Source organism: Oryctolagus cuniculus, chromosome 15 (genome assembly GCF_051225735.1).
Source record: "Oryctolagus cuniculus isolate XC-2025 breed Fujian yellow rabbit chromosome 15, ASM5122573v1, whole genome shotgun sequence".
Lineage (NCBI taxonomy): Eukaryota > Metazoa > Chordata > Mammalia > Lagomorpha > Leporidae > Oryctolagus > Oryctolagus cuniculus.
The window spans coordinates 34,797,449-34,823,123 of NC_142881.1; the positions used below are offsets into that span (position 1 = coordinate 34,797,449).

Genomic DNA, 25,675 nt, shown 5'->3' on the forward strand with positions numbered 1-25,675 from the left:
ACAACAACTTGAGACATCGCCCCATACCAGCAAAGAGTACATCATAGCCCCATGTCAGCAGGAAGTAGCTCTAAAGACAGATCATCATCCCTCTACCCCTCTTGGACTTTTGGGATTAATGTAATCCTATAGAAACCTTGCTTTATAAAAAACAAAAGGGGGGAATGTTAGGAAACTGGCACAGTTGTAGCCAGGTGGCTGCATGGCCCAGCTACCTGAGCCAGGCTCCACCCCCATCCTAATGGGATTCACTGCTCCTGCTTCCCTGCCCACCCTCAGGCAAAGTTTTAAAAGGGCCTGTTCCTGCACATGTGTTCTCTTGGCCCTTCTCTCCTGCTCTCTTTCAGTTCCTCTCTCTAGCCTCCTCCTCTGGGCTCTTGGCTCTTGGCCCTTCTCTCCTGCTCTCTCTCAGTCCATCTCTCTCCTGTGCCCTCTTGGCCTCTCTTGGCTTCTCTCCTCTCTCTTCTCCCTCCTCTGGCTCTCTCTCACAGTCTCCTTCTCTCTTTTTCCTTTGCCGTCCCTTCACTCTGGTCTGTAGGGTGTTCCCCAATAAATGCTTTCCCTTACTCCGGTGTCCGGTGTGCTTTGCGATGGCTAACATTAAGATATAACAGGTTCCAAGTTGTTTTTTTTTTTTTTTAAGATTTATTTAATTTTTTGAAAGTCAGATTTACGCAGAGAAGGAAAGGCAGAGAGAGAGGTCTTCCATCTGCTGGTTCACTCCCCTGCTGCCACAATGGCTGCAGCTGCCCCAATCTGAAGCCAGGAGCCAGGAGACTCTTCTGGTTCTCCCACACAGATGCAGGGGTACAAGGACTTGGGCCATCTTCTTCTGCTTTCCCAGGCCATAGCAGAGAGCTGGAATATAAGTAAAGCAGACAGGTCTTGAGCCAGTGCCCTTATGGGATGCTGGAACTGCAAGCAGTAGCTTTACCTGCTATACCACAGTACCGGCCCTCCACATTTTACTTTAGTTGAAAAAAATTATTTTTGCTTTTTCTATTTGATTTTTTATCAATAGGAAGAGGATATTAACATCTAAAAAGTAACATAAATTGCAAAACTTAATGTTCATCTTCATTTTAGCTGATCGTCTCAATATTTCACTACAGGTTTGAACAATTCCTAGAATAGTTTGTCTTTCAAAAGCAATGCCTCCAATAACTCTAGGTGACACCCAGATAAGACTCCTTTCTGCTTTCTTCCCTTTCATCCCTCTCTCTGCTTGTCATTATGAAGAGGTGTGTGGCCTCTTGGGATTCTATCTTCTTTCATTTCTTACTCACTTCCTGAATAAAAGAAGAGAATCCAGAGAACTGACCCTGCAAGTACTAATGTTTTTATTTAGAAGATGCAGAGGGGAAAATGGGTCTGTTCTTACCATTTTTTTCTGTTTTAGATTGATTAACATATGGTAAATTGGCAGTGATACAGTAGGGTCATGTCGGAATCACTCTAAATGTTGCAAATATAGGAACAGTAGATATTCTTACAAAATGACCCTATGAAACTACTTTAATGGAGGTTTAAGGGTTCATCTCACAAGGCCTGCATGCTGTTGGCATGGATGGGGAGATGGCGCTCTGTGTCAAAAACCACTTGAGACAAATTTCGGTGAAGACATCCACTTTATTAATGAACATGCACACTTTCTAAAGGGCAGGCAGAAGGGGTGTAACCGATTCAGGGCAGCACTAATTCTTTAGGATAGAGGCGATATTGGCACCGTTGTGCTTCTCCAGTCATCTTGAAGGTCACATAGGCTACGGTAGCTTTCCTGATGGGCCTGGGCCACACCTGGGAGCAGTTTACCTGACTGGCAGGAGTGGAGGATAATGTGCCTGGGAACTTCCAGCACATGCCAGCAGCCAGGCTGTGGGGTCCCTCCCAGGAGGCATGGCACGACCATGTCCTCTCTACCTCCTGCATGGTCAGGGCAGGCAGTCTCGGGGATCACCCACAGAAGTTAGGTTTTCACTATATCTTAAGGGAAAATAAGATGTGAGAAAAGTTAGAGAGGACATCTTGGAAGGGGTTAGGTGATGGGCGATGCCTCTGAAGATGGGGGATTGCAGATGACGGCACAGCTGAAGCCAGCCTGCCCCTTTTCAAACAGGAATGAAGCAGAGCTGGAACGAAGGTGGCACAGAAACAATTCCATTGACAACAGCAGTGATGTCCAGGTCCTTTGGCTCAACCAGAGATTGCAGTTTAAAGTTCTGCAAAATGGAGGTCAGGAACAAAAACAGCTCCATGCGAGCCAGGGCCTCTCCCACACATATCCGTTTTCCTGAAAATAACAGAGAGGGCATTCACTTCCAGTGTGTAACTGTGAATGTAACAAATACAGTATTTTTAACTGTAGAAAGAGAATGTATAGTAATGGATGGGTGGATAGATGAATGAAAATGTCCAGAAAAATGAACAAAAGTTGGACACACAACTGGCATCTGATCTTAACAACTATTTCCATTAACAAATATTTATTAAGCAGCATCTCCATGAGAACAACTTCATTGATTAGTACCACATTATAACTGTTCATTGTAGTTTTTTTTTTTTAAAGATTTATATATTTATTTGAAAGTCAGAGTTACATAGAGAGAGGAGAGGGCCGGCGCCGCGGCTCACTAGGCTAATCCTCCACCTTGCGGTGCCGGCACACTGGGTTCTAGTCCCGGTCGGGGCGCCGGATTCTGTCCCAGTTGCCCCTCTTCCAGCCCAGCTCTCTGCTGTGGCCAGGGAGTGCAGTGGAGGATGGCCCAAGTACTTGGACCCTGCACTCCATGGGAGACCAGGAGAAGCACCTGGCTCCTGCCATTGGATCAGCGTGATGCGCAGGCCGCAGCAGCCATTGGAGGGTGAACCAATGGCAAAGGAAGACCTTTCTCTCTGTCTCTCTCTCTCACTGTCCACTCTGCCTGTCAAAAAGAGAGAGAGAGAGAGAGAGAGAGAGAGAGAGAGAGAGAAGAGAGGCAGATAGAGAGAGAGAGAGGTCCCCCAACTGATAGTTCACTCCCCAATTGGCCACAACGGCTGGAGCTGTGCTGATCTGAAACCAGGAGCCAGGAGCTTCTTCTGGGTCTCCCACATGGATGCAGGGGCCAAGCACTTAAGCCATCTTCTACTGCTTTCCCAGGCCATAGCAGAGAGATGGATCAAATGTGGGGCAGCCAGATCCCAAACCAACGTCCATATGGGATGCCGGCATCTCAGACCAGGGCGTTAACACACTGCACCATAGCAATGGCCCCTCCCCAACGCCATGTATTTTTCTTTAGAGATAAGTACATCTTTTGCTTTCCTATTCTCGATCTGATGTCCCGTTACCTTGCCTTCCCACTGTCTCTTCTTAGTTCTAGCTATGTACATTCTTCAACAATCTCCAAAGCACAATCAAGTTTCAAGTTTTGCATCATACTGCTCTTTCAAATAAAAAAAACCCCAATCTACTTATATTAAATTCAGAATCAAAGTCAAGTTCCCTTTGTACTTTATACACTTTAAATGACTAAAGATAAAAATTTATGCCCTCTATGTGGACTCATAGCATCATATTCTTAATTTCATTAAAGTATGAATCACCAGAAATCATAATTTGCTACATTTTTATATTGGCCTGACAAGTGAGTCTTGAAAATGTGTATCCTGCCAATATGGTATCTACAGTGTGTCATATATAAAGTAGACCTCAAAGGTCAATAAATAAAGGAAAGAGAGTCCTTGGCCAAGGAAACACATCCAACTTCCAAGACATGCAACAATTACTGGAAAACTAGAAGGGTGCTCTGGAGTCTTGCACAGTATCTTGACAAATTTCCACTGGTTCCACAAATCAATGGTTATTTGGCTGATCTTCTAACACCCTTCAACTAGAGTGACAATTCTGATTCTTTCATTCATTCTCCTTAATACTGTGCTACCATTCTCTTCTGTCCATTATGTCTGTTTCTTTTGGGGCAGACGACATTTCACCTTTACTATTAGTTTGTTGGGTACTCCATTCCATGCCTCACAGTTCAGTCTGAGAGAGCAAGAACCAGACATCTTCTCTCCACATGCTTCCTCTCTAACCCCTGCAGACTATGCATCATTTTCTCACAGCACTAAAAATAATGCATTCCATTTATTTTTACTCAGCTTGTTGCAGCTTGCTGTGAGGTCTCTGAGTATGTTCTGTGCTTGCTTATACTATTATCTCCATGCATGACACTGCACAGTGAAGGACACCACATAGAAGAATTTCAATAAAGTTGTGGAGTTAAATATCTATCATGGTGTGTGAGGAAATTCTAAATCAGTTTTAGCTTCTAGGAAGAACTCTTAGGTACCACCAGTATGCATCTAGAGGAAGAAATCAGTCAACCTATAACTTAGATTTCTCAGTGTGGAAGAAATGTGTTAACAACCCAGAGCCCCAGTAACCTTGTCAATAGTGAGGATGTATTGTGAGCAGGGAAAGTTCATGGACATTGGGAGTGGTGTTCCTGATCACATACAAAGAGGAAATATACCAGCTCCAGTGGATGAACTATGTAGTTCCAGCTGATACCAAATAGCTATCGAGTTCTTGGGGAAGGCATTGTGGCACTGCATGTTAACCCACCACCTAAGAAGCTGGCATCACATATGTAAGTTGGTTTAGTCTTGGCTAAAATAGATGTAGAGAAAACATTAGGTAAAATAAAACACCATTCATGATAAAAACCCTAAGCAAATTGGGTATAGAAGGAACATTCTGTAAAACAATACGGAAATAAATGACAAACCCACAGTCAGAACCATATGAATGGGGAAAAGTTGGATGTATTTTGATTAAGATATGGAACCAGACAAGGAGGGGCAATTTGACCATTTCTATTCAATATAGTTTTGGAAATTTTAGAGCTATTAGGCAAGAAAAAGAAATCAAACAGATTCAAATTTGAAAGCAGGAACTCATATTATCCCTGTTTGCAGATGTCATGATTCTATATATAGGGAAACCAAGAGACTCCACTAGGAGACTATTAGAACTCATAAAAGAGTTTGGTAAAGTTACATGGTATAAAATCAACATATGTAAATCTGTAATATTGTGACACATACGAGGCCATAGTTGAGAAAGAACTTATAATATCAGTCCTATTCACAATAGCTACAAAAAATCTACATATCTCGGGATACATTTAACCAAGGATGTGAAATATTTCTACAATGAAAATTGCAAAACAAAAAGAAAAACAAACCACAAAAACATGGAAACCTTCCCATGTTCATTTATCATAAGAAGTAATATCAACAAGATGTCCATGCTACCCAAAGTAATTTTCAGATTTAAGGCAATCCCAATCAAAATACAAAAGGCATTCTTTCCAGATCTAGAAAAAAATGATCCTGAGATTCATATGGAAACAGAAAAGACCCTGAATAGCTAAAGCAATGTTATACAAAAAACAAACAAACAACAACAACAAAAAAACAAAGTTGAGGCATCACAATACCAGATTTCAAAGAATATTAGAATATTACAGGGCAGTTATAATAAAAAACACCCTTCTCAATGCAAAACAAAAACAAACAAAGAAAAAACAAAAACAGACATGTAGACCAATGGAACAAAAATAGAAACTACAAAAATCAGTCTATGAATCTACAACCAAATTATCTTTGACAAAGGAGCTAAAATCAATCCCTGGAGCAGACAGTCTCTCCAACAAGTGGTCCTGAGAACACTGGATCTCCACATGCAGTAGCATGAAACAAGATCCCTATCTTATACCTTACACAAAAATCCACTCAAAATGTGTCAAGAATATAAATCTATGACCTGATACCATAAAATTACTAGAGAGCATAGGGGAAAATCTACAAGAACTCAGATGCCCATCAATTAATAACCGGATAAAGGAAACGATATATATGTACACTGTGGAATACTACTCAAGCTGTAATAACAAAGCTTGAAATCCTGTCACTTGCAAGAAAATACATACAACTGGAAACCATTGTGTTTAGTGAAATAAGCCAGTCCTAGAGAGACAAATGTATGTTTTCCCTGATTTGTGTTAACAGAGTACCAAAAAAAAATGTAATGTATTTGAACAAAAATCACATTATGAGATTTTCTATTTGGTTTTTCTTCTATGGTTTTTCTATTTACTACTGGTTAAATTCTTTGTTCAGTTGAGGGTTAATCTTGTGAACATAAAATAAACTGAAAGTATGTCATTATAAAAATTAAAAGAAGAGTCAAGGAAGGAGTAGGGAGGGTGGGAGTATGGGAGGGACAGAATGTAGGGTGAGTAGTATCATTCTGCTGTTAAAACTGTACATATGGAATACATGAAATTTGTTCAACTTACATGAGCAAAAATTTTTAATTAAAAAGTTATCTTCTCCTCTGAAGTTGCGTGGAAATGAATTTTATTACCTGCTGAGAAAGGCATGAAGTAGTCACTCTTCTTGAAGTTGCCACTCTCATCCAGAAAGTGTCCAGGGTCAAATACCTTTGGGTTAGGAAATGCTTTTTCATCATGTAGCACGGATGTCAGTGATGTTATGATGTCCGTACCCTGGATAAAACAGACACAGATAATCCAAGTATAAAGAAGTCACTGAGCTGGGTGAAAAAAAAAAAAAAAAACAGGTGAAATCACTTACGATAATCTTTTTTATGAATAGAAGAGGAAGCTCAAGTGCCAGGAAGGGCAGTGACATCTCCAGCCACAGAGACCAAGTAAAGAGCAGAGATGAGTTTGTGGCAGTAGCATTGATTTTGCTAAAATGCCCTGTGACAGCATTTGAAGATGTGAGCCTGTGAGTGGGTGGGTGCCAAAACCTGTGACTGTGCTCCTCATCAAGCTTGGACTCTGGTTCCTACTGCCACATGCTGCTGTCCTTCAGCTCAGTTTTCACACATCTCACATGTGTGGTTTCAGACAGAAGTTGGTTGGTTTGTGAAAGGCCCAGAAACCTGTTCACAGGATGTACGGAAATAAACATCTGACCTGCTTAAAAATCATCTCTTCTAAACTAAAAACAAGCTCAGTAGCAAGTAGAAACTCATGACTATTTATCATTGTAGAGCAGTTTGTTTGTCTTCATTTAAGAATGAAGGAGATCTTTACTATAGTTTAATCCTAACTCAGGATGATGAAATTAGAAACATCAAAATTTTGGAGCAATTCAGTGCAGGATTATCATTTCAAAAAGGATTATCAATACTAGCTAACATTGTTGAGGGAGACATTTAGGAAATTGCATTTTCATAACCAGTCCTAAGTTAACATGTCATAGATGAAGGTACAAGTGTCTTCAAAAAGTTCATGGAAAATGTACATTATCTTTTGCTTTCTTTTTCCACAAAGTTTTTGAAGTATATATATATATATATATACACACACATACATACATATATGTATATATTACAGTTTATAAAATAAAAAGTGAAGGTATAAAAATATTTTTAACAAATATTACTCAATTGGACATTTATAAAGTAAAAATGAAGCATAATCATTATACCATAAATATGAATCAATTTACTTCTAAACATAAGAGCTATAGCAATAAAAGTTCTACAGAAAGGTAAGGGTAAATCTTTGACACCTTGTACAGACAAACTTTCTTCAGCTAGGATGCAAATCCCCAAATAGACCACACATTATTGCAGATAGTTTTACTGGACAGTAATATCATGAACAATAACATTCACGAGTCCAGTCTCTCACCTGTTTTTTTTATGGTCTTATAGCTAAGACCGTTTAAATGGAAAAGAGGCAAAATAATACTTTTGATGCAAGAAAACTACATTAAACATAAATTTCACTTTCTATAAAAATTGAAAAACATCCTCATTCATTTACACATAGTCTTAGACTGCTTCCTTTCTATAAAGGCAGTCACAGAACCCCCACGGCCTGGAAAGTGGAGCATGTTTGCTATCTGGCCAATTACAAAAAGAGGTTTGCTAACTCCTCTCCTAGATCACTACCTCCACTGAGATCAGTGGCCCTAGCCCATGGTGGAAGAAATCACTCCACTGATTTGTCAGAGAATAGACTCATCCTCGCAATGTTGCAAATTTCTACACCACACTGCCCTGTGCAGAGGGAATAAGTGGCTTGGAGCACCCTTGGAGCACTAAGTCCTCTAAAGACATCAGGCACATAGTAAATATGAGGAATGGGTATCAGCCAGCCAGTACAATAACTTCAGTTACATGGTTTTTATTTTAAAAACTATATATCCTGAATTCAATAGAGTAGCTTGTAACATAGTAGCTAGAAAGCACAAAAATATACCCCCCCCCCAAAAAAAGCAGGTGTCAGAAGGCATTGTAAGGATGTTAAGGTGAAAATCACTCTCACGATTCCAGAAATATGTGAACCATAGAAAGATCAGCTAACACCTACCATTAATTTGCAACTGTGTTCATATCTCCTTAGGGCCTATGAATCAGGGCCAGAAGTGTTAGTTACATCATTCATACTACCTAGTAGGAGAGAGAAGATTTCTTTCTGGATAAAGGTAAACATTATCTGATATTCTGCACTTGTTCCTATATAAATATCTGCTATTCCACCAGAACTTCGTTATTACAAAGGTACAATTAAGTGTCCAAAACAACAAGATTGGAGCAGGCTGGGGTGGGGGCGGGGGAAGGTATGTGCGGCAATAATATTATACTACAGTAGTTTTATGATCTGTGATGACTCTAAAATATACACTATATGGGTGAAACGGTCATGTCCCCATTCAATTTTTGTTTATAGCCATTGTCTTTTCCACTAAATTAGGGTCTTTTCACTAGCTAAACTTATTTGCTAAAGTATTAAGCCTTTCATTGTAATGTAAATTTAAAATGTGTTATCTGAAAAACTAAAAAAGGGAGGAAGGAAGGAAGGAAGGAAGGAAGGAAGGGAAAAGGAAGGAGAGAGGGAGAGGGAGAGCTATGAAGGAAGGATAGAGGAAGGAAGGGGTATCATTATGTTCTTAGAATTGTATCTACAAATCACGTTGAATCTGTTAAAAACTAATTAAAATTTAAAAAATTTTAAAAAAGAACCATGTTAGAGAATATTTCTCACATAATTTTATAAGACTACCATTACATTGTTATAAAAAAATCTGAAAATTCTAAAGGAGGAAAATACAGAACAAAGTCTCTTATGAATATAAATACTGAAGTCCAAAACAATGTATAGTATTCAAATACAATTATGTGTATTTACTTGTATTAAAGATATTTGGTGAGGAAAATGAAGCCAATTATACATTTTCAATTTGGTAACATTTATATAAATATAAGAAAAAGACAAGCTTTCCCAATCTTATAAATACAATCTACCAACATCTAATTAAAACATCATTCTCAATACTAAGGACTTAAATCTCTACCCTTTCCTAAAAATCAGGGATGAATCAAGATTTTCTGCTATCAACAATTCTGATAAATGCTATCTTGGAATCCTAGATGGTGCATAATACGATGAGAAACTAAGACAACTGACAGCGGCTCAGCAGTTTAAGCCACCACCTGTCCTGGCTGTTCCAAGCTTCCAAATCCAGCTTCCTGCTAATGCACCTGAAAAGATAGCAAAAGGTGGCCTAAGTACTTGGACACTTGCCAACCACATGGGAGACCAGGGTGGAGTTCCTGGTACCACAGATAGCTGCTGTACCCAATTGAGCATGAGTATAATTTTTTCAATGGATGGAAAAATCTCTGTCACCCCTCATTCTCTGTCACTCTGATTTCAAACAAATAATTTTTTTAAAGAAAAGTTAAAGACACAAGAATTGGAAAATAACACATAAAAGCCATTAACCCAGATAGCAGGATAATATACAGATAAATTGCTAACAATGAATAGTGCTGGGTATAAGATCATCAGAATAAGAAAATCACATGATGTTGGCAGGGGACTGGAACCACACTGCGGGGGAGAAGTTTAAGAGCACTGAGGTTCAATGTAAAAGAAACAAGATTACCTTGGGGATAAAGTAGTTTCTGAATTTAATGTCTCGGGTCACTGCATGGGGCAGGTTAGTGGGAAGGAGGTTGATGAATCTCTGGATCTCATGTATCACAGCGTCTGTGTAGGGCATGCGGCTCCTGTCCTGCATGCAGGGGCTCCGGTGCCTGCCAATCACACGCTCAATCTCCTCCTGCACTTTAGCTGATAAGACACAAGTAAGAAATAACGGGGAAAATTAGAAAATTGGCAAGTTGACATAGCAATTTAGGGTTTCATGAACCTTAATGAAGGTATGTGAACAGAATTATAAGCTACAAGCCCAGAAATAAATACACATGGAAATATGAGTTACTATATTAAAATATACAGTGCACTCTCTTAAAAAGTACTATTATGACATATTGATACATAGAGGGCCATATAAATGGCACACATGAAACTGACATAAATAGAAGTAATTAAGTGCTCCCCCCAAATATTTCAGAATATAATTAAATCAAGAAAACACTGCCTTTGCAAAAATCAAAACAGAAATTAAATATAAATTTGTGAATGAATGGGGATTAAATTGAATTACATTAGGTGTGTCACTGTGTGTGTGTCTGTGTGTGTGTGTGTAAAATGGGTTATTTTTATTTTTTGGACTGTGTATATGTATTTGCATGTTTTGGAATGTGTGTTAATTTGCAACAGTACTCTTATAATACTCCTACGTCCCCAATGTAGCCATTTTGAGAATTCCTGCAATTTATAATCATGTATCTTAAAAATGTCTATTTCTTTTTTTTTTTTTTTTTGACAGGCAGAGTTAGTGAGAGAGACAGAGAGAAAGGTCCTCCCTCTGCTGCTTCACCCCACAAATGGCCACCACGGCCAGTGCGCTGAGCAGATCCGAAGTCGGGAGCCAGGGGCTTCCTCCTGGTCTCCCATGCGGGTGCAGGGCCCAAGCACTTGGGCCATCCTCCACTGCCTTCCCGGGCCTCAGCAGAGGGCTCGACTGGAAGAGGAGCAACCGGGACAGAACTGGCGCCCCAACCGGGACGAGAACCCAGGGTGCCGGCGCCACAGGCGGAGGATTAGCCTAGTGAGCCGCGGCGCCAGCCAAAATATCTATCTTTTTATTACTGATTTTAACATATAGTTAACTATTTCCTTGTAAGACAGATGGGAATTTTCACCTCCATCTCTCTCCCATATACGCACATGCCCATCATGAAAGGAACCCACAGCAGTCACTCCACTTAGCAGGATATATGCAGACCACAGATTTTTGTTATATCAACATTCATTTTTATCATCATACTGAGCACATAAATATAATTTCCTGGTGAGAAAATTCTTTTTGTTTGGATTTTATTACTTTCTGGATTCAAATTACCACTATTTTTTAATTCACAACTTTCTATATCATGGTTAGAATTATTTCACATGCTCAGATAGATGCTTCAAATCAATGATCTCTTCTATTCCAATTACTTTGGGTGCATCGTCTAGTTGAAAAGAAACATCTGTCTTATGCATCTAAACTTTTAAAAAGCTACTCAGACTAGCGTTACTTAAGAAAGCCTCACTGAATTTCAAGTAGGACTTTAGTAAGAAAAGTTTCCTTGTACTTTATGTGCATCAGAGCACTGAATTGTCAGAATGAGGAAAGGTAGCTGCTAGACTATACCTACTACTCAATGGGGTCTTTTTGTTATGAAGAGAAAATGCAATGCTGTGCCTGCCGCGCATCACTCCCAGGAGAGCCAGCACAGCCCCCGAACATCACTGCTCTTCCTCCCCATGCTGTCTCCACTGCTCTCCTCCTGCACTGTGCAACATTGGCCTGTTTTATTCCGATCACTGTTCTGGACAGAGTACAGTTGTTGGCACAGAGTTTTTAAGCAGTGAGACTCCTCTAGCACAAACCAGGGGAGGACAGTAGCCATGGCTCCCAAGCTTTTCTCCTGAATGCACTTTGCTCCTCCCTGAGTCGTACCTGCGACTTCGGGGTGCTTCATCAGGAGCAGGAGGGAGTATCTCAGCGTTGTGCTCGTTGTCTCAGTCCCAGCTCCAAACAAATCAAGCACAGTGATTACCAAGCCCTCAAGAGTGAACTCCAAATTGTTTTCCTAGGAGTGATTTGATGCAATTTGACAAATTACTTGCCAGTATATATTATTACACTAAATCCAGAATAATACATTATTTTTTAAAAAAGAAGAAAGACAACAGGGAAAACTGAAAGTGCCATATTAAGACGACATGCTGTTGGATATGGTAGACTACAGATAAGGTGACATCAAACTCATTGACTACCCACTTACTTACTTCATGCGTAATAATCCCATTATGAGACTCTTCAGTGAGGTATGTCATGAATAATTCACAAAAGGAGGCAAACAGAAGCCTGTTTTCTCCTTTGTGATCAAAACACTTTTGAACAAAACAGACATCATCTTGGGAGAGGAAGATTTAATTAATGAATGAAAGTCTATTTACAAAATATTCTATTATTGCCAGGCCCACTCATCTTGAGACAATTTGCATTTGAGGTAAAAGGACTCAATCTGTGGTTTAAACCATTATTAAGAAATTATCTCTTATTTGTACACAAGCACAGTCTTAATGAATAAATCTATTAGTATGTTAGGAGCATCATGAAATGTAGTATAAGCCCAAATAAGAGTTTGTGATTCTCTTCTCCTGTCAAAAACTGATATGGAATAAATGTTACTGGAAGATGCATTAACAAATCAAAATCGTGCAAAGCAGATATGGCAGCAAAACCTAGAATGATAATGGGTTCCTCAAGAAAAGATGAGGTCAGCACCACTGTGTCCAGAAGGGAGGCAACCGGCAAGATGGACTGGGGACACGTTCAGGAATGAATCAGGAGGCACGAGCTGAAGAGACACTGTGGTCATGAAGACAGATTGAGACATTCACTGTGCCCACAGATGAAGGAGAGAACAGGAGTAGTGCTGATGCCAGAGCTAAATGTCTAATTACATGGAGTTCTCACATACTGAGTGCTCCACTGCTAATGTGCCCAGGTTAGCAGTGGAAAATGGCATGAGTGGTTGGGCCCCTGCACCCACATGGGAGACCTAGATGAAACTCTTGTCTCCTGGCTTCTGCCTGGCTCAGCTCGGGCCATGACACCATGTTAGGAGTGAACCTACAGAAGAAGGATTTCTCTCTCTTTGCTTCTTCCTCTTCTTCCCTGTACCTCTGTCTTTCAAATCAATAAATAAATCTTTTTTAAGAAAAAGAAATTGGTGAAATGATCTATTTAAAGTTCTGACACGAAAATACTGTCAAGGATGAAGTCTGTACTGGTGTGTGTTCGGGGGGCGGATAACCTTCCATACAAAGCGGAAATTAAGACATTGCAGATTAAAACAATGTTAAAGGGATCTCTTCACAGATTTTTCATGCAAGAAATATTAAGGGGATTCAACTTTCACATTGAAAGAAATGGGCACAGGACAACAAGTAAAAGTCTTATTGAGAGATAAATATTCCTGTTAAGAATAACTATACAGGAAATGGTAAATTTAATATTGTTGGATTTTGAATATAAGTGCTTTGTTTCTATGTGATTTTTAAATAAAAATTATTATAGCAGAATCACAAATCTGTGTTACTGGAGATAATATTAAAAGATACAGTGTATAATAACAACATTATGCTAAATAGGAAAAGCCAGTCACTAAAATAGCCAAATTCCAGGAATCAGAAGGTAGAATGGTGGTTGGCAAAGACTGGGGTGTAAGTAATTACTATGTAATGGATATGAAGTTCTGCTTTGCAGCATAAAATAATTCTGGCATGAATGGTGCTGACAGTTACAAAACAAAATGAACGTGCTTAATGCCAGTTGACTTTACATTTAAAATAATTAATACAACTTTTCTGTTATGCATATTTTGCTGCACTTTGAGTCTCTTTATGGATTACACATCCTGATCAAGTGGAAATTATTCAAGAAATGTGTGGGTGGTTAAAAAAATCATTATAAAAGCAATATTTTTAGAATGGGAAAAATTATCTCAACAGCTTTTTTTAAAAAAGTAATTGCGGGGTCGTCTCTGTGGCACAGTAGGTTAAAGCCCCGGACTGCACTGCCAGCATCTCATATGGGCACAATTCTAGCTCTGGAGGCTGCATTTCCAATCCAGCAAAAATAAAGCAGTAGAATATGGCCCAAATCCTTGGGCACCTGCACCCACGTTGTAGATTCTGAGGACGTTTCCTGGCGTCTGGCTCCAGATTAGAACAGCTCTGGCCACTGCAGCCAATTGGGGATTGAACCAGTGGATGGAAGACTTCTCTCTCTCCCTTTTTGCCTCTCCTCCTCTCTCTCTGTGTAACTCTTTCAAATAAATAAATAAATAAATCTTTTAAAAAAAAGTACATGGAAAATTCAATGCTGTTCTTGATTTAAAAAACTCAGAAAATTATAAATAGAAGGAAGCTTCCTTATATTGATATGACATATTAAAAATTACAAAACTGAATCTTAATAATTTGTTAAAGCTTAAAAGCTTGCTCAATGAAATAATGGAGGAAAAAATCCACCAAGGAAGTGTACTTTTACTACTGTCTTTAAACATAGCTTTAGGAGGTTTAGACAGAAAAATTACATACAAAAAATGCAATAAAATAAAAAGGAAGCAAAATTGAAGGTGACAGAGCAGAAGAAAGTATACAGTCAAACCAAAGACACGAAGAGGAAATTAGAAATCTAAAAAATAAAATTGTTGCGAATCTGCAGGATACTACAATAAAACCCAACATTTGGGTTCTAGGAGTTCCTGAAGGCATGGAGAAAGAGAAAGTATTAGAAGGCCTTTTTAGTGAGATACTAGCAGAAGACTTCCTGGGTTTGGAGAAACAAAGAGAGGTCCAAGCACAGGAAGCACACAGAACTCCCAATAGACATGACGAGAAAATATCCTCACCAGGACACATTGTAATCAAACTCACCACGGTGAAATATAAAGAGAAGATTCTAAAATGTGCAAGAGAGAAATGCCAGATTACTTTCAGAAGATCTCCAGGACCGCCGGCGCCACGGCTCACTTTATTAATCCTTCGCCTGTGGCACCAGCACTCCGGGATCTAGTCCCAATTGGGGTGCTGGATTCTGTCCTGGTTGCTCCTCTTCCAGTCTAGCTCTATGCTGTGGCCTGGGAGTGCAGTGGAGGATGGCCCAGTTCCTTGGGCCCTGCACCCGCATGGGAGACCATGAGGAGGCACCTGACTCCTGGCTTCAGATAGGAGGCGCTCACAGGCCACAGCGCACTGGCCGTAGTGGCCATTTGAGGGGTGAACCAACGGAAAAAAGGGAGACCTTTCTCTCTGTGTCTCTATTTCTCTCACTGTCTAATCTACCTGTACAAAAAAAAAAAAAAAACACAAAAACAAACAAACAAAAAAACAACTCACAGGAGATTTCTCTTCAGATACCCTGCAGGTTAGGAGAGAATGGCAAGATATAGCCTAAGTCCTAACAGAAAAAAAAAAAAAAACTGTCATTCCAGAATATTATACCCTGAAATGCTTTCATTTGTGAATGAAGGTGAAATAAAGACTTTTCATAACAAATAGAAATTGCAAGAATTTGACACCACTTGTCCAGCCTTTCAAAAGATGCTTAAAGATGTGTTACACACAGAAACACAGAAACACCGTCATCAATACAATACAAAAGAAGGTAAAGGAAGAAAATCTCTCAGTAAAAGATCATAGGAAGTGGGACCAGATTGTGGTGCAGTAGGTTAATCCTCCACCTGCAGCGTCATCCCATATGGGCGCTGGTTCTAGTCCTGGCTGCTCCTCTTCCCATCTAGCTCTCTTCTATGGCCTGGGGAAGCAGTAGAAGATGGCCCAGGTCCTTAGGCCCCCACAACCACATGGGAGATCGGGAGGAGGTGCCTGGCTCCTGGCTCCTGGCTTTGGATCGGCATAGCTCTGGCCATTGTGGCCATTTGGTGAGTGAACCAATGGAGGGAAGACCTTTCTCTCTGTCTCTCCCTCTCACTGTCTGTAAATATACCTCTCAATTAGAAACAAATAAAATCTTAAAAAAAGATCACAGGAAGTTCAAAGTATAAATTAGAAATATCTTTGGGAAAATGGCAAGGCAAAGTCACTACTTATCAATAGTCACATTAAATATAAATGGCCTCAACTCTACAGTTAAAAGACACAGACTGGCTGAATGGATTCAAAAACAAAACCCATCTATTTGCTATTACAAGAAACACATCTTTCCAACAAAGATGCATGCAGACTGAAAGTGAAAGGTTGGAAAAAGATCTTCCATGCCAACAGAAACTAAAAAGAACGGGCATAGCCATCTTAATATCAGACAAAATAGATTTTAACAAAAATACTCTTAAGAGAAACAAAGAGGGGCACTATATAATGATTAAAGGATCAATTCAATAGGAAAATGTAACTATTATATATGTATATGCACTTAATTACAGGACACCAGGCTATATAAAAGATAAGTTAAGGGATTTAAAGGGAAATTTAGACTCCAATACAATAGTATTAAGGGACTTTAATACTACACTTTCAGCAATAGACAGATGAACCAGACAGAAAATCAACAAGGAAACAGCAGATTTAGTTGACACTATAGAACAAATGGGTCTAACAGATATGTACAGACCTTTTCATCCTACAGTTGCAGAATATACATTCTTCTCAGCAGTGCATGGCACTTTCTCTAGGATTGACCACATACTAGGCCATAAAGGAAGTCTCAGCAAATTCAAAATAATCGAAATCATGCCATGCATCTTCTTGGACCACAATGGAATGAAGCTGGAAATCAGCAACTCAGAAATCTCTAGAGAATATGCAAACACATGGAGACTGAACAACATGCTCCTGAATGAACAGGAGTCATAGAAGATATCAAAAGAGAAATCCAAAGTTTTCTGGAAGCAAATGAAGATAACAACACAACATACAGATAAAGCAAAAGCAGTGTTAAGGGGAAAGTTTATAGCAATAGGTGCCTACATCAAGAAATTGGAAAGACACCAAATAAATAAGCTATCAATGCACCTCAAGGATCTATAAAAACTACAACAAACCAAACCCAAAACTAGTAGGAGAAGAGAAATAATTAAAATTAGAGAAGAAATCAACAAAATTGAATAAAAAATTATAAAAGTTCAGCAAGACCAAGAGCCTGTTTTTTGAAAAAATAAACAAAATTGCCACACCATTGGCCCAACTAAGCAAAAAAAAGGAGAGAGAAAACCCAAATCAATAAAATTAGAGATGAAAAAGTGAATGTAACCACAGACACTGCAGAAATAAAAAGAGTCACAGAAATTACTGCAAAGAGTTGTATGCCAGCAAACAGGGAAATCTATCAGAAATGGATAGATTTGTGGACACAGACAACCTACCTAAATTGAACCATGAAGACACAGAATACGCAAAGAGACCCATAACCAGTCAGAAATTGAATCAGTAATAAAGGCCCTCCCAACAAAGAAAAGCCCAGGACCGGATGGATTCACTGCCAAATTCTACCAGACATTTAAAGAAGAACTAGGGGGCCGGCACCATGGCTCACTTTGTTAATCCTCCTCCTGCGGTGCTGGCATCCCATATGGGTGCCAGGTTCTAGTCCTGGTTGCTCCTCTTCCAGTCCAGCTCTCTGCTGTGGCCCAGGAGGGCAGTGGAGGATGGCCCATGTTCTTGGGCCCCTGCACCTGCATGGGAGACCAGGAGGAAGCACCTGGCTTCTGGCTTCAGATCAGCACAGCTCCAGGAGTGGCGGCCATTTGGGGAGTGAACCAATGAAAGGAAGACCTTTCTCTCTGTCTCTCTCTCTCTCACTAACTATAGCTGTCCAAAAAAAAAAAAAAAGGGAAGTTTCCTTCAAGTAAATGTCCCAGATCCTCTTAAGGTGATTCTCATATCTTCCTATTCTTAATAAAAATAAATAAAGAAAAAAAACTAACTCCAATTCTTTTCAAGATATTGAAAACAATTGAAAGAGAGGGAATCCTCCCAAATTCATTCTACGAAGCCAGTATCATCTTAATTCCTATTGTGAAAAAGATCCATCATGAAAAGGTATTATATTTTATCAAATACCTTCTCTGCATCTATTGAGATAACCATATGGTTTTTCTTCTGCAATTTGTTAATGTGGTGTATCACCTTGACTGCTTTGCGAATGTTGAACCATTCCTGCATACCAGGGATAAATCCTACTTGGTCTGGGTAGATGATCTTTCTGGTGTATTGCTGGATTCTATTGGCTAGAATTTTATTGAGGATTTTTGCATCTATGTTCATCAATTAAATAGGTCAATGTAGTGGAACTGATAGCCCACAAACAAACTTAGATTTAGGTTCTGTGGGGAGCAACCCGGACTAGACTGTTACTGGAATTAAGACTTATTCTATGCATCTGCTCTCCCACAATATGGCGCTGGGAGAGAAGAAAACAGCTTCTACACAGCTGCCTCCAGTTCAGCCAATAAACTGTAGGACTTGCTCCTGATTGGAGGAGAGCAGCGAACTCGGCGTGTGGGTAGCCGAGTTGGGATTGGCAGAGGAGGACTATAAAGGAGGAGAGAGACGGCATGCACCAGGAACATCTAAGGGGAACATCTAAGGGGAACACCTGTGCAGCCCCCGAGAGAGCCGACCGGCGGTGTGCCGCTCCCCCGCGGAAGTGGGGAATGTGGCAGGGGGAACCGCCCTTCCACAGAGGTGGAAGGGACAGTAGCCAACCCGGGAAGAACCAGCAGCAAACCCGGGGAGGGCCGAGCAGACAAAAGAACAGCGCAGGGTCCTGTGTCGTTCCTCCACGAAGACAGGGAGCGACATAATGGTGCCGTGACTCGGATATGAAGCCTAGGCAGGGCTTAGTGTCGTTCCTCCATGAAGAGGGGGAGCGACAGGTTCAACTGACCTTTGGCCAGGGTGCCAAGGTAATGCAATAGGGAACAAATAGTCTTGTACACAAACAGCTCAGTGACAACATGACCCACACCTGCAGGTTGCCTCCTAGACACCAACCTCTCTCTCCACCTCTGCACAACTTACTGTGTTACAGTGAGCTAAGTCTTTGTCTTCCTTCCACCTACTCTTTCCCACTGCACACTGAACACCTCCACAGACACCACTCACTCCACCTGAAATTCCCTCTCCTGTCCTGCACTGCAAATTTCTAAAGACCTCCTTCAATGTGCAGCATATGCACAAATCCCTCCCAGGGTAAGTTATGTGCCCCTCTCCCTTACACTTCCTTAGCGATGATGTCATCTTCACACTACAGCATGATAGTCGGTGATTTTTATTTGTTGTAATTGTTTCCAATTCACCTGAGACGTGCACTATGTTCATCCTTGGGTAGATTCTTTTCATATAAAGAATTAATCACAGGTATTCTTTATTTATTCTTTTTTTTTTTTTTGACAGGCAGAGTTAGTGAGAGAGAGCGACAGAGAGAAAGGTCTTCTATCGATTGGTTAACCCCCCAAATGGCCGCTATGGCTGGCGTGCTGCACCGAGCTGAAGCAAGGAGCCAGGCACTTCCTCCTTGTCTCCTATGCGGGTGCAGGGCCCAAGCACTTGGGCCATCCTCCACTGCCTTCCTGGGCCACAGCAGAGAGCTGCACTGGAAGAGGAGCAACCAGGACAGAACTGGTGCCCTGACCAGGACTAGAACCCACGGTGCCGGCGCCGCAGGCAGAGGATTAGCCTAGTGAGACGCGGCGCCAGCCAAGTCCCAAGTATTCTAAACATTTAACAGTTTAATTTTACATTATGTGTCTTTAAAACATTTATGGAAATGTACATTATTTAAAAAATCACAATATTCCATTTTTACACCAATATAAACTTATCTTTTAATTCTTTATTTCCACAAACTTTATATGAAGTACACTAGTATTTTTCATGATAGTTGGAGTTCATTCTTACGATATGTAAAGTGCTTGTCAAACTAGCCTGACCATTTTAACATCCCTTGTGGATTCAGAGTTATTCAATAACCTCAAAATGTAAAAGAAATCAATTAAGGAACTGTTGTGAACGATTTACCTTCTCCATTTTGATCAAGAAACAATCAATAAAATCCCGAGGATCATTAACTTCCAGAGATTTTTGGTGTTCCTTCACTTTTTCAAATATAAAATTTTTCATATAATATTCTTTAGAATGGTCTTATGAATTCCTGGGAAATAATCCATAAGAGCAGGGAAATTATTGCTGACCTAAAACAGAAAATAATAATTTGTTAAATTTTATATATATATATATTTGTATATGTATATATACCCTATTTAGGAGTTATAGATATAAATATGAACAAAATAAGGTGTCCATTTTCAGGGGCAAACTTCTATTGTAAATCTGTGGTAGTTCTATATGCTTATAGACATATTGAGTGAGAGAAGTCTCACAAGAAAATCAAAGATGAAAGTCATTTCCCAAATTCATAATAATTTTCATAGTGTACAATCCTCTTTATATGAATCTTACTTTTTTACATAAATTCTTTGCTGCAAAATTGAAATATAATAGGAAATCCGAGCGTTGTGGTCCAGCAGGTAAAGCCACTGCAGTGAAAGCCAGCGTCCTACATTGTGTGCTCCATTGAGTCCCAGCTGTTCCACCTCCTGCCACTGGGCCTGAGAGGCAATCTGTGATGGCTCAAGTACTTATGTTCCTGCTTCCTCGCAGCTGCCTGGCCTAACCCTTGTTTTTGAGGAATTTAGAACGTGAACCAGCAGATGGAATATCTCTCTCTCTCTCTCTCTCTCTTTCTCTCCCTCTCTGTGATCTTGTCTTTCAAATAAATAAATATTTTACGAATAAAAGGACATGGATATTCTTTGATTGACAATGACATTCTTAGTCCAGTCATCAAAACAGCTTTATAGAAATAGGTCTTCGAGCTTAGTATAAAAATCACAGGACAAGGAGATAATGAACACAAACACTAGCCCAGTATTTGGACACTCGTTTTGCTGTGTGTAAATAAAAGTTTCCATCATCTCTCACAGTGTTCATCGACATCAACTCTGCTGACACTGTGCTGTCTGAACATTCTCTTCACATCTTGGTCCATGTAGATCTTTCCACCTGTCAGATAAAGGAACATAAATGGTTCCTCAGGAACAAAAGATCTCACTCTCACCTGCAACCATGGAGAGCTCAGAATCCTAACATTTTCATTTAATTTTTCCATCAGTTTAAGAAACTCCTCATCTTTATAATCAAAGCGATTATGGAAAATTATGGAGCAGATCACATTGCAGGGAGCACAGCCCAGGATAAAGGTGGGATCACAGGGTGAGGCTGAAGAATTGAAAATGATTTTAAAACACCATTAAAATATACAAATAAAGCACGTTATTTTTGTTCATGGTAATTTAGAAATAGTAAGAAATGTCTTGCCTACAAATTCCTATGTCAGTAAAAAAAATGGCACATATGAAATCAATACATCACTTTACTGTAAGCCTGAGTTGACCATTACAATCTAGCTGACTAAATAATGAGATTTCTTTAATACTCAATTCACATTTAATCTTTTTATGTTCACATTTTATCTGCTATTTGAGAAGGAAAATGAAAACCATTTTAACCTTAATAATTCAAGTTTTCAAACTAGAATCAGTTACCTGTGCAATGTCTATAGACAATAAAGCACGGAAATGGTGAGCAGAAAATAATGTGGGCCAGGAAACTTCTTATAGATAAAATAATGAATAGTCACAAGCAATGAAAAACGATGTGTTGTGTTGAACAAGTAGAGAAGAACTGAAGAGAGAGCTTGTGGGTAAATTCATGTATTTTAAAGAAAAAATGTCAAAGCATGCATATAATATGAGAAAAAAAACTAAAAAAATGAACAGTACAAGCAAGCTATTTCCCTAGTGCTTTTACCATTGAAGACGTCATGCATTCCAGATAGAGTGCTGGGTTCCACATTAGGCCCCACTCCTAACTCTACTTCCTGACAATTCAGACTCTTGGAGGGATCAGGTGATGGTTCAAGTAGCTGAGTTCACGCTACTCAAGAGGGAGATAGGTAGCGGCATTCAGGCTACGGGGAACATATTGCTCTTCAGTCCTTTCAGAAATTACACTCAAAGCTCATATTCATGATTTCTGATTGGAAATTATAGAAATCGACTTGGAACAGAAGAGTATTAAGTGAACTTTCACACCCGCACCAGACGCAGAACCAGGCTATACACACAGCACAGATCTGCACAAACTCCCGGCTTCTCTGCTCCAAACCGAACCTCCCACCATGGAAGAGGCAACCAGGCCTCAAGATGAAGGCTCCGCCCACCCTACCAGGTTTCCCAGGGCAGCATATTCAGGGTGCAGTGTTAAGGTCAGCGATGTGGGGTAAGGGTAACCCACCATTGGTTTCTCTCAGCTCCTCCACCAGGCAGCGGGCCTCCTCTTGAACTCGGTTCTCAATGCTCCTCTTCCCCATCCCGAAATTCCGCAGGGTCATGAGCGAGAAGCGTCGCATCTCCTTCCATGTGTTTGCATTGCTGAAAGTGATTCCTGCCAGAATGAGAAACAGAAACTAGGAGGGAGGGAGATCCCAGCAAGTAGGAAGAAACTGACATGAGGCAGCCACACAGATGGCCAAGTTCTGTCTCAGGAGCTTTTCAAGTCTCTGTTTTCTAACCACTCGATCTCATTACCACTGTTTAACATAGACACAGACACACACACACACACACACACACACACATAAACACGTACACTTACCGAGTCCCTTATTAACTTTTTCAGCCATAGGGAAGCTGCCTCTTCCAGCAAAATCCTCTCCAAGATCAACCAGGGCCTCCTTCACTGCCTCATATCCATGCAGCACCACAGTGGGCTTCATGCCCAGAAACACGGTGCACACGGGGCCATAGCATTCTGAGAACTGGGAAATAAACAAATATCACCAAAGAAAGTATATGAAGGTCACATAGTGTGTCTGATTCAGATGGAAATTAGCATTGTCTATGTTATCTCTTTATTCTGCCATGGATTCAAATAGTTTTATTTATAACTAAATATGATAGTGATTATTATGGCTGCCACTCATGAATGACCTATGATGAGCCATACAATGTCCCAGGTAGTTGGTATGCAGTTTGCATTTAATTCTGAAATAATACACTCATCAAATTTATTTGCACTATTTTATAAATAAAGAAACTAAGACTGGAATTTTAAATTAATCTCAGTTTCCTATAGCCAGTAATCAGAGGCTATTTGCTGCTTTTTCAAACTCTATGGCTTGAAATTAATACCCAGCTGACTTCAGGATCACATGGCAAGCCCTTCTTATGAGGATCCTGACTCAGTAGACCTGTGATGACACTAGTGATGTATGTTCTTAAAAGACACCCCAAGTAAGTCTAAGGCCCAGCTGAGTTTGAAATCTACTGGCATTAAAAAGACACAAAGAGAACAACAAGAGGTCTTTTTCTGTGTGTCTCTTTCTGTCACTTTACCTTTCAAATAAATAAAATAAATCTTGTAAAAATAATCTGCCACCCACGTGGGAGACCCAGAAAGAGTTCCTGGCTCCTGGCTTCGACATGGCTCAGCCCTGATCATTGCAGCACTTGTGTAGTCAAACAGCAGATGAGATATCTCTCTTCTTAAAGGTTTATTTATTTGAAAGACAGAGTTATAGAGGCACAGTGAGACAGAGATAGTGAGAGAGGTCTTTCATTCACTGATTCACTTATCAAGTGGCTGCAATGGCTGGATCAGGGCCAATCTGAAGCCAGGAGATTCTTCTGGGTCATCCTCGCTGGTGAAAGGACCCAAGCACTTGGGCCATCTTCTGCTTTCCCAGGCCATAGTAGAGAGCTGGGTCAGAAGTGGAGTAACTGGGACTCGAACTGGAACCATCTGGGATGCCAGCACTGGAGGCTGCAGCTTTACCTGCTATGCCACAGCCCCAGCCTGGGATCTCTTTTTTATGTTTCTTTAATTAAAAAACAGAGTTACAGAAAATGGAGGTCAGAAACAGAAAGAGAGAGATTTTCAATCTGCTGTTTCACTACCCAAATGGCCACAATGCTAGGGGTGGGCCATGCTGATTCCAGAAGCCAGGAGCTACATCCAGTTTCCCACATGGGTGCAGGGGCCCAAGAAATTTCACAGTGCTCTGATGCTTTCCCAAGTGCATTGGCAGGTACCTGGATCAGATGTGGAGCAGCCTGGTCTTGAAAAGGTGCCCGTATCAGATACCAGCATCAAAAGAGGAGGCTCAAGCTGCTTTGCTGCAATACTGGGCAGGAGATCTCTTGCTTTGTCTGTCCTTAGTTTCTGTCACTCTGTCTTTTGATTAAATGAAATATATCTTGAAGAAGAATAAGAAGGAGGAGGAGGAGGAGAAGAAGATGATGATGGAGGAGGAGGGAAGAAGAGGAAAAGAAGAAAAGGAGGAGGAGGAGGGGGTACAAGGGAGAAGAGGGCATGAGAAGGAGGAGGAGGAGTAGGAGGAGGAAGAGAAGGAAGAGAGGAGAAGGAGTAGAAGAAGAAGAGGAAGAAGAAGAAACAGCAACAGCACCAGAGGCAGGGCCAGGACATTGCAAGCAGTGTCTCAGGGAGGAGCAGTTTCTTCCATCCTGTAGCATTCTGGGCCACACAGCAGGGTTTCACAGAATCTAAAAGAATTCTGATGCCACCAGGTGGCCACTGAATGTTTACTTCTTTCTTTCATTCACCTAGACTAATCCAGAACCCATAGTGATACCAGTTTTTATTGATTCTGCAAAGAAGTTCAATTTCCATGGATATTCTGAGAAAAGAAACCACATGTATAATACAATAGATGATTTCTTGAATGAAATTTCTATCAGAAGCTCTTCACTTATCACTCATGTTCAGACAAATGGCTAAAAGAAACAAAGGTCAGCAGTACTCCTGATTTTTGTCACTTAGTTATTTTGATTCTATCTGCAGGACCTAAATATTTCTTTACTCAAATCCTGAAATTGGTAGAAGAAGCATCAAAGCTTATAGGGAGCATTTTGATTTATAATCATCTGTTATAAGAGTGTGCATCCAGGAATAGATTTTATTTAAAAAAAAGTCAATCTGTTTACCCTTAGCATGCCACAGGAGGAGCATAATGAATACTTACCTTAGTTAGGGATTTGCTGATGTCCTTAGCATCTATCTGGAGAATATTTCCAATGATGGGGAAAGGAGTGGGGCCAGGAGGGAGCTTCCGCCTCCCAGAATTCTGCTTCCAGAGAGAAAGGAGAAGTAAACAGCAGAGCCCCAACACCAGGACCACAACTGGATCCATTCTCTTCTTCCTGGGATCCCTGTGAGCTGGGAAGCACAGGCTTTATACCACTCTTGCTAATATGCTTCTCTGACAGGTCAAGCAATGGTGCACTTTATCCTCTCTTCTGAGTGGACTTTGCCTCTACGACAGAGATGAAAACAACATATTATTTAGTCACATTGCATTCTTTCCTGTGTTCATTTGGGAAATGGTAATTTCATTGTACTGGGTTGGGCCCATGTATTTGTAACTGAAAACAAAACAAAACAAACAGTTGGTGTCAATGTGCAGTATGATAGAGATTTAATTATGATACAAGAAAATTATGCCAAATTCTATTTCTGTGTTATTATGACCACTTGAGAATTTATGACTAGAAGAAATGACAGTATGGTATGACTTT

The 25,675-nt window shown here is 40.2% G+C and overlaps 1 pseudogene across 1 annotated transcript; it reads right to left on the reverse strand.

Moving 5' to 3' along the window:
- Positions 1–1,612: 1,612 nt before the first annotated feature.
- On the reverse strand, positions 1,613–25,402 carry LOC100351092 (cytochrome P450 2C5-like; annotated as a pseudogene). The gene is made up of 9 exons (XR_016222088.1): positions 25,123–25,402; positions 22,737–22,899; positions 22,377–22,526; positions 21,139–21,299; positions 20,040–20,212; positions 11,944–12,076; positions 9,976–10,163; positions 6,413–6,554; positions 1,613–2,290 (listed from the first exon to the last, which is right to left on the reverse strand). The product of XR_016222088.1 is annotated as a cytochrome P450 2C5-like (transcript).
- Between the last annotated feature and the right edge of the window lie 273 nt (positions 25,403–25,675).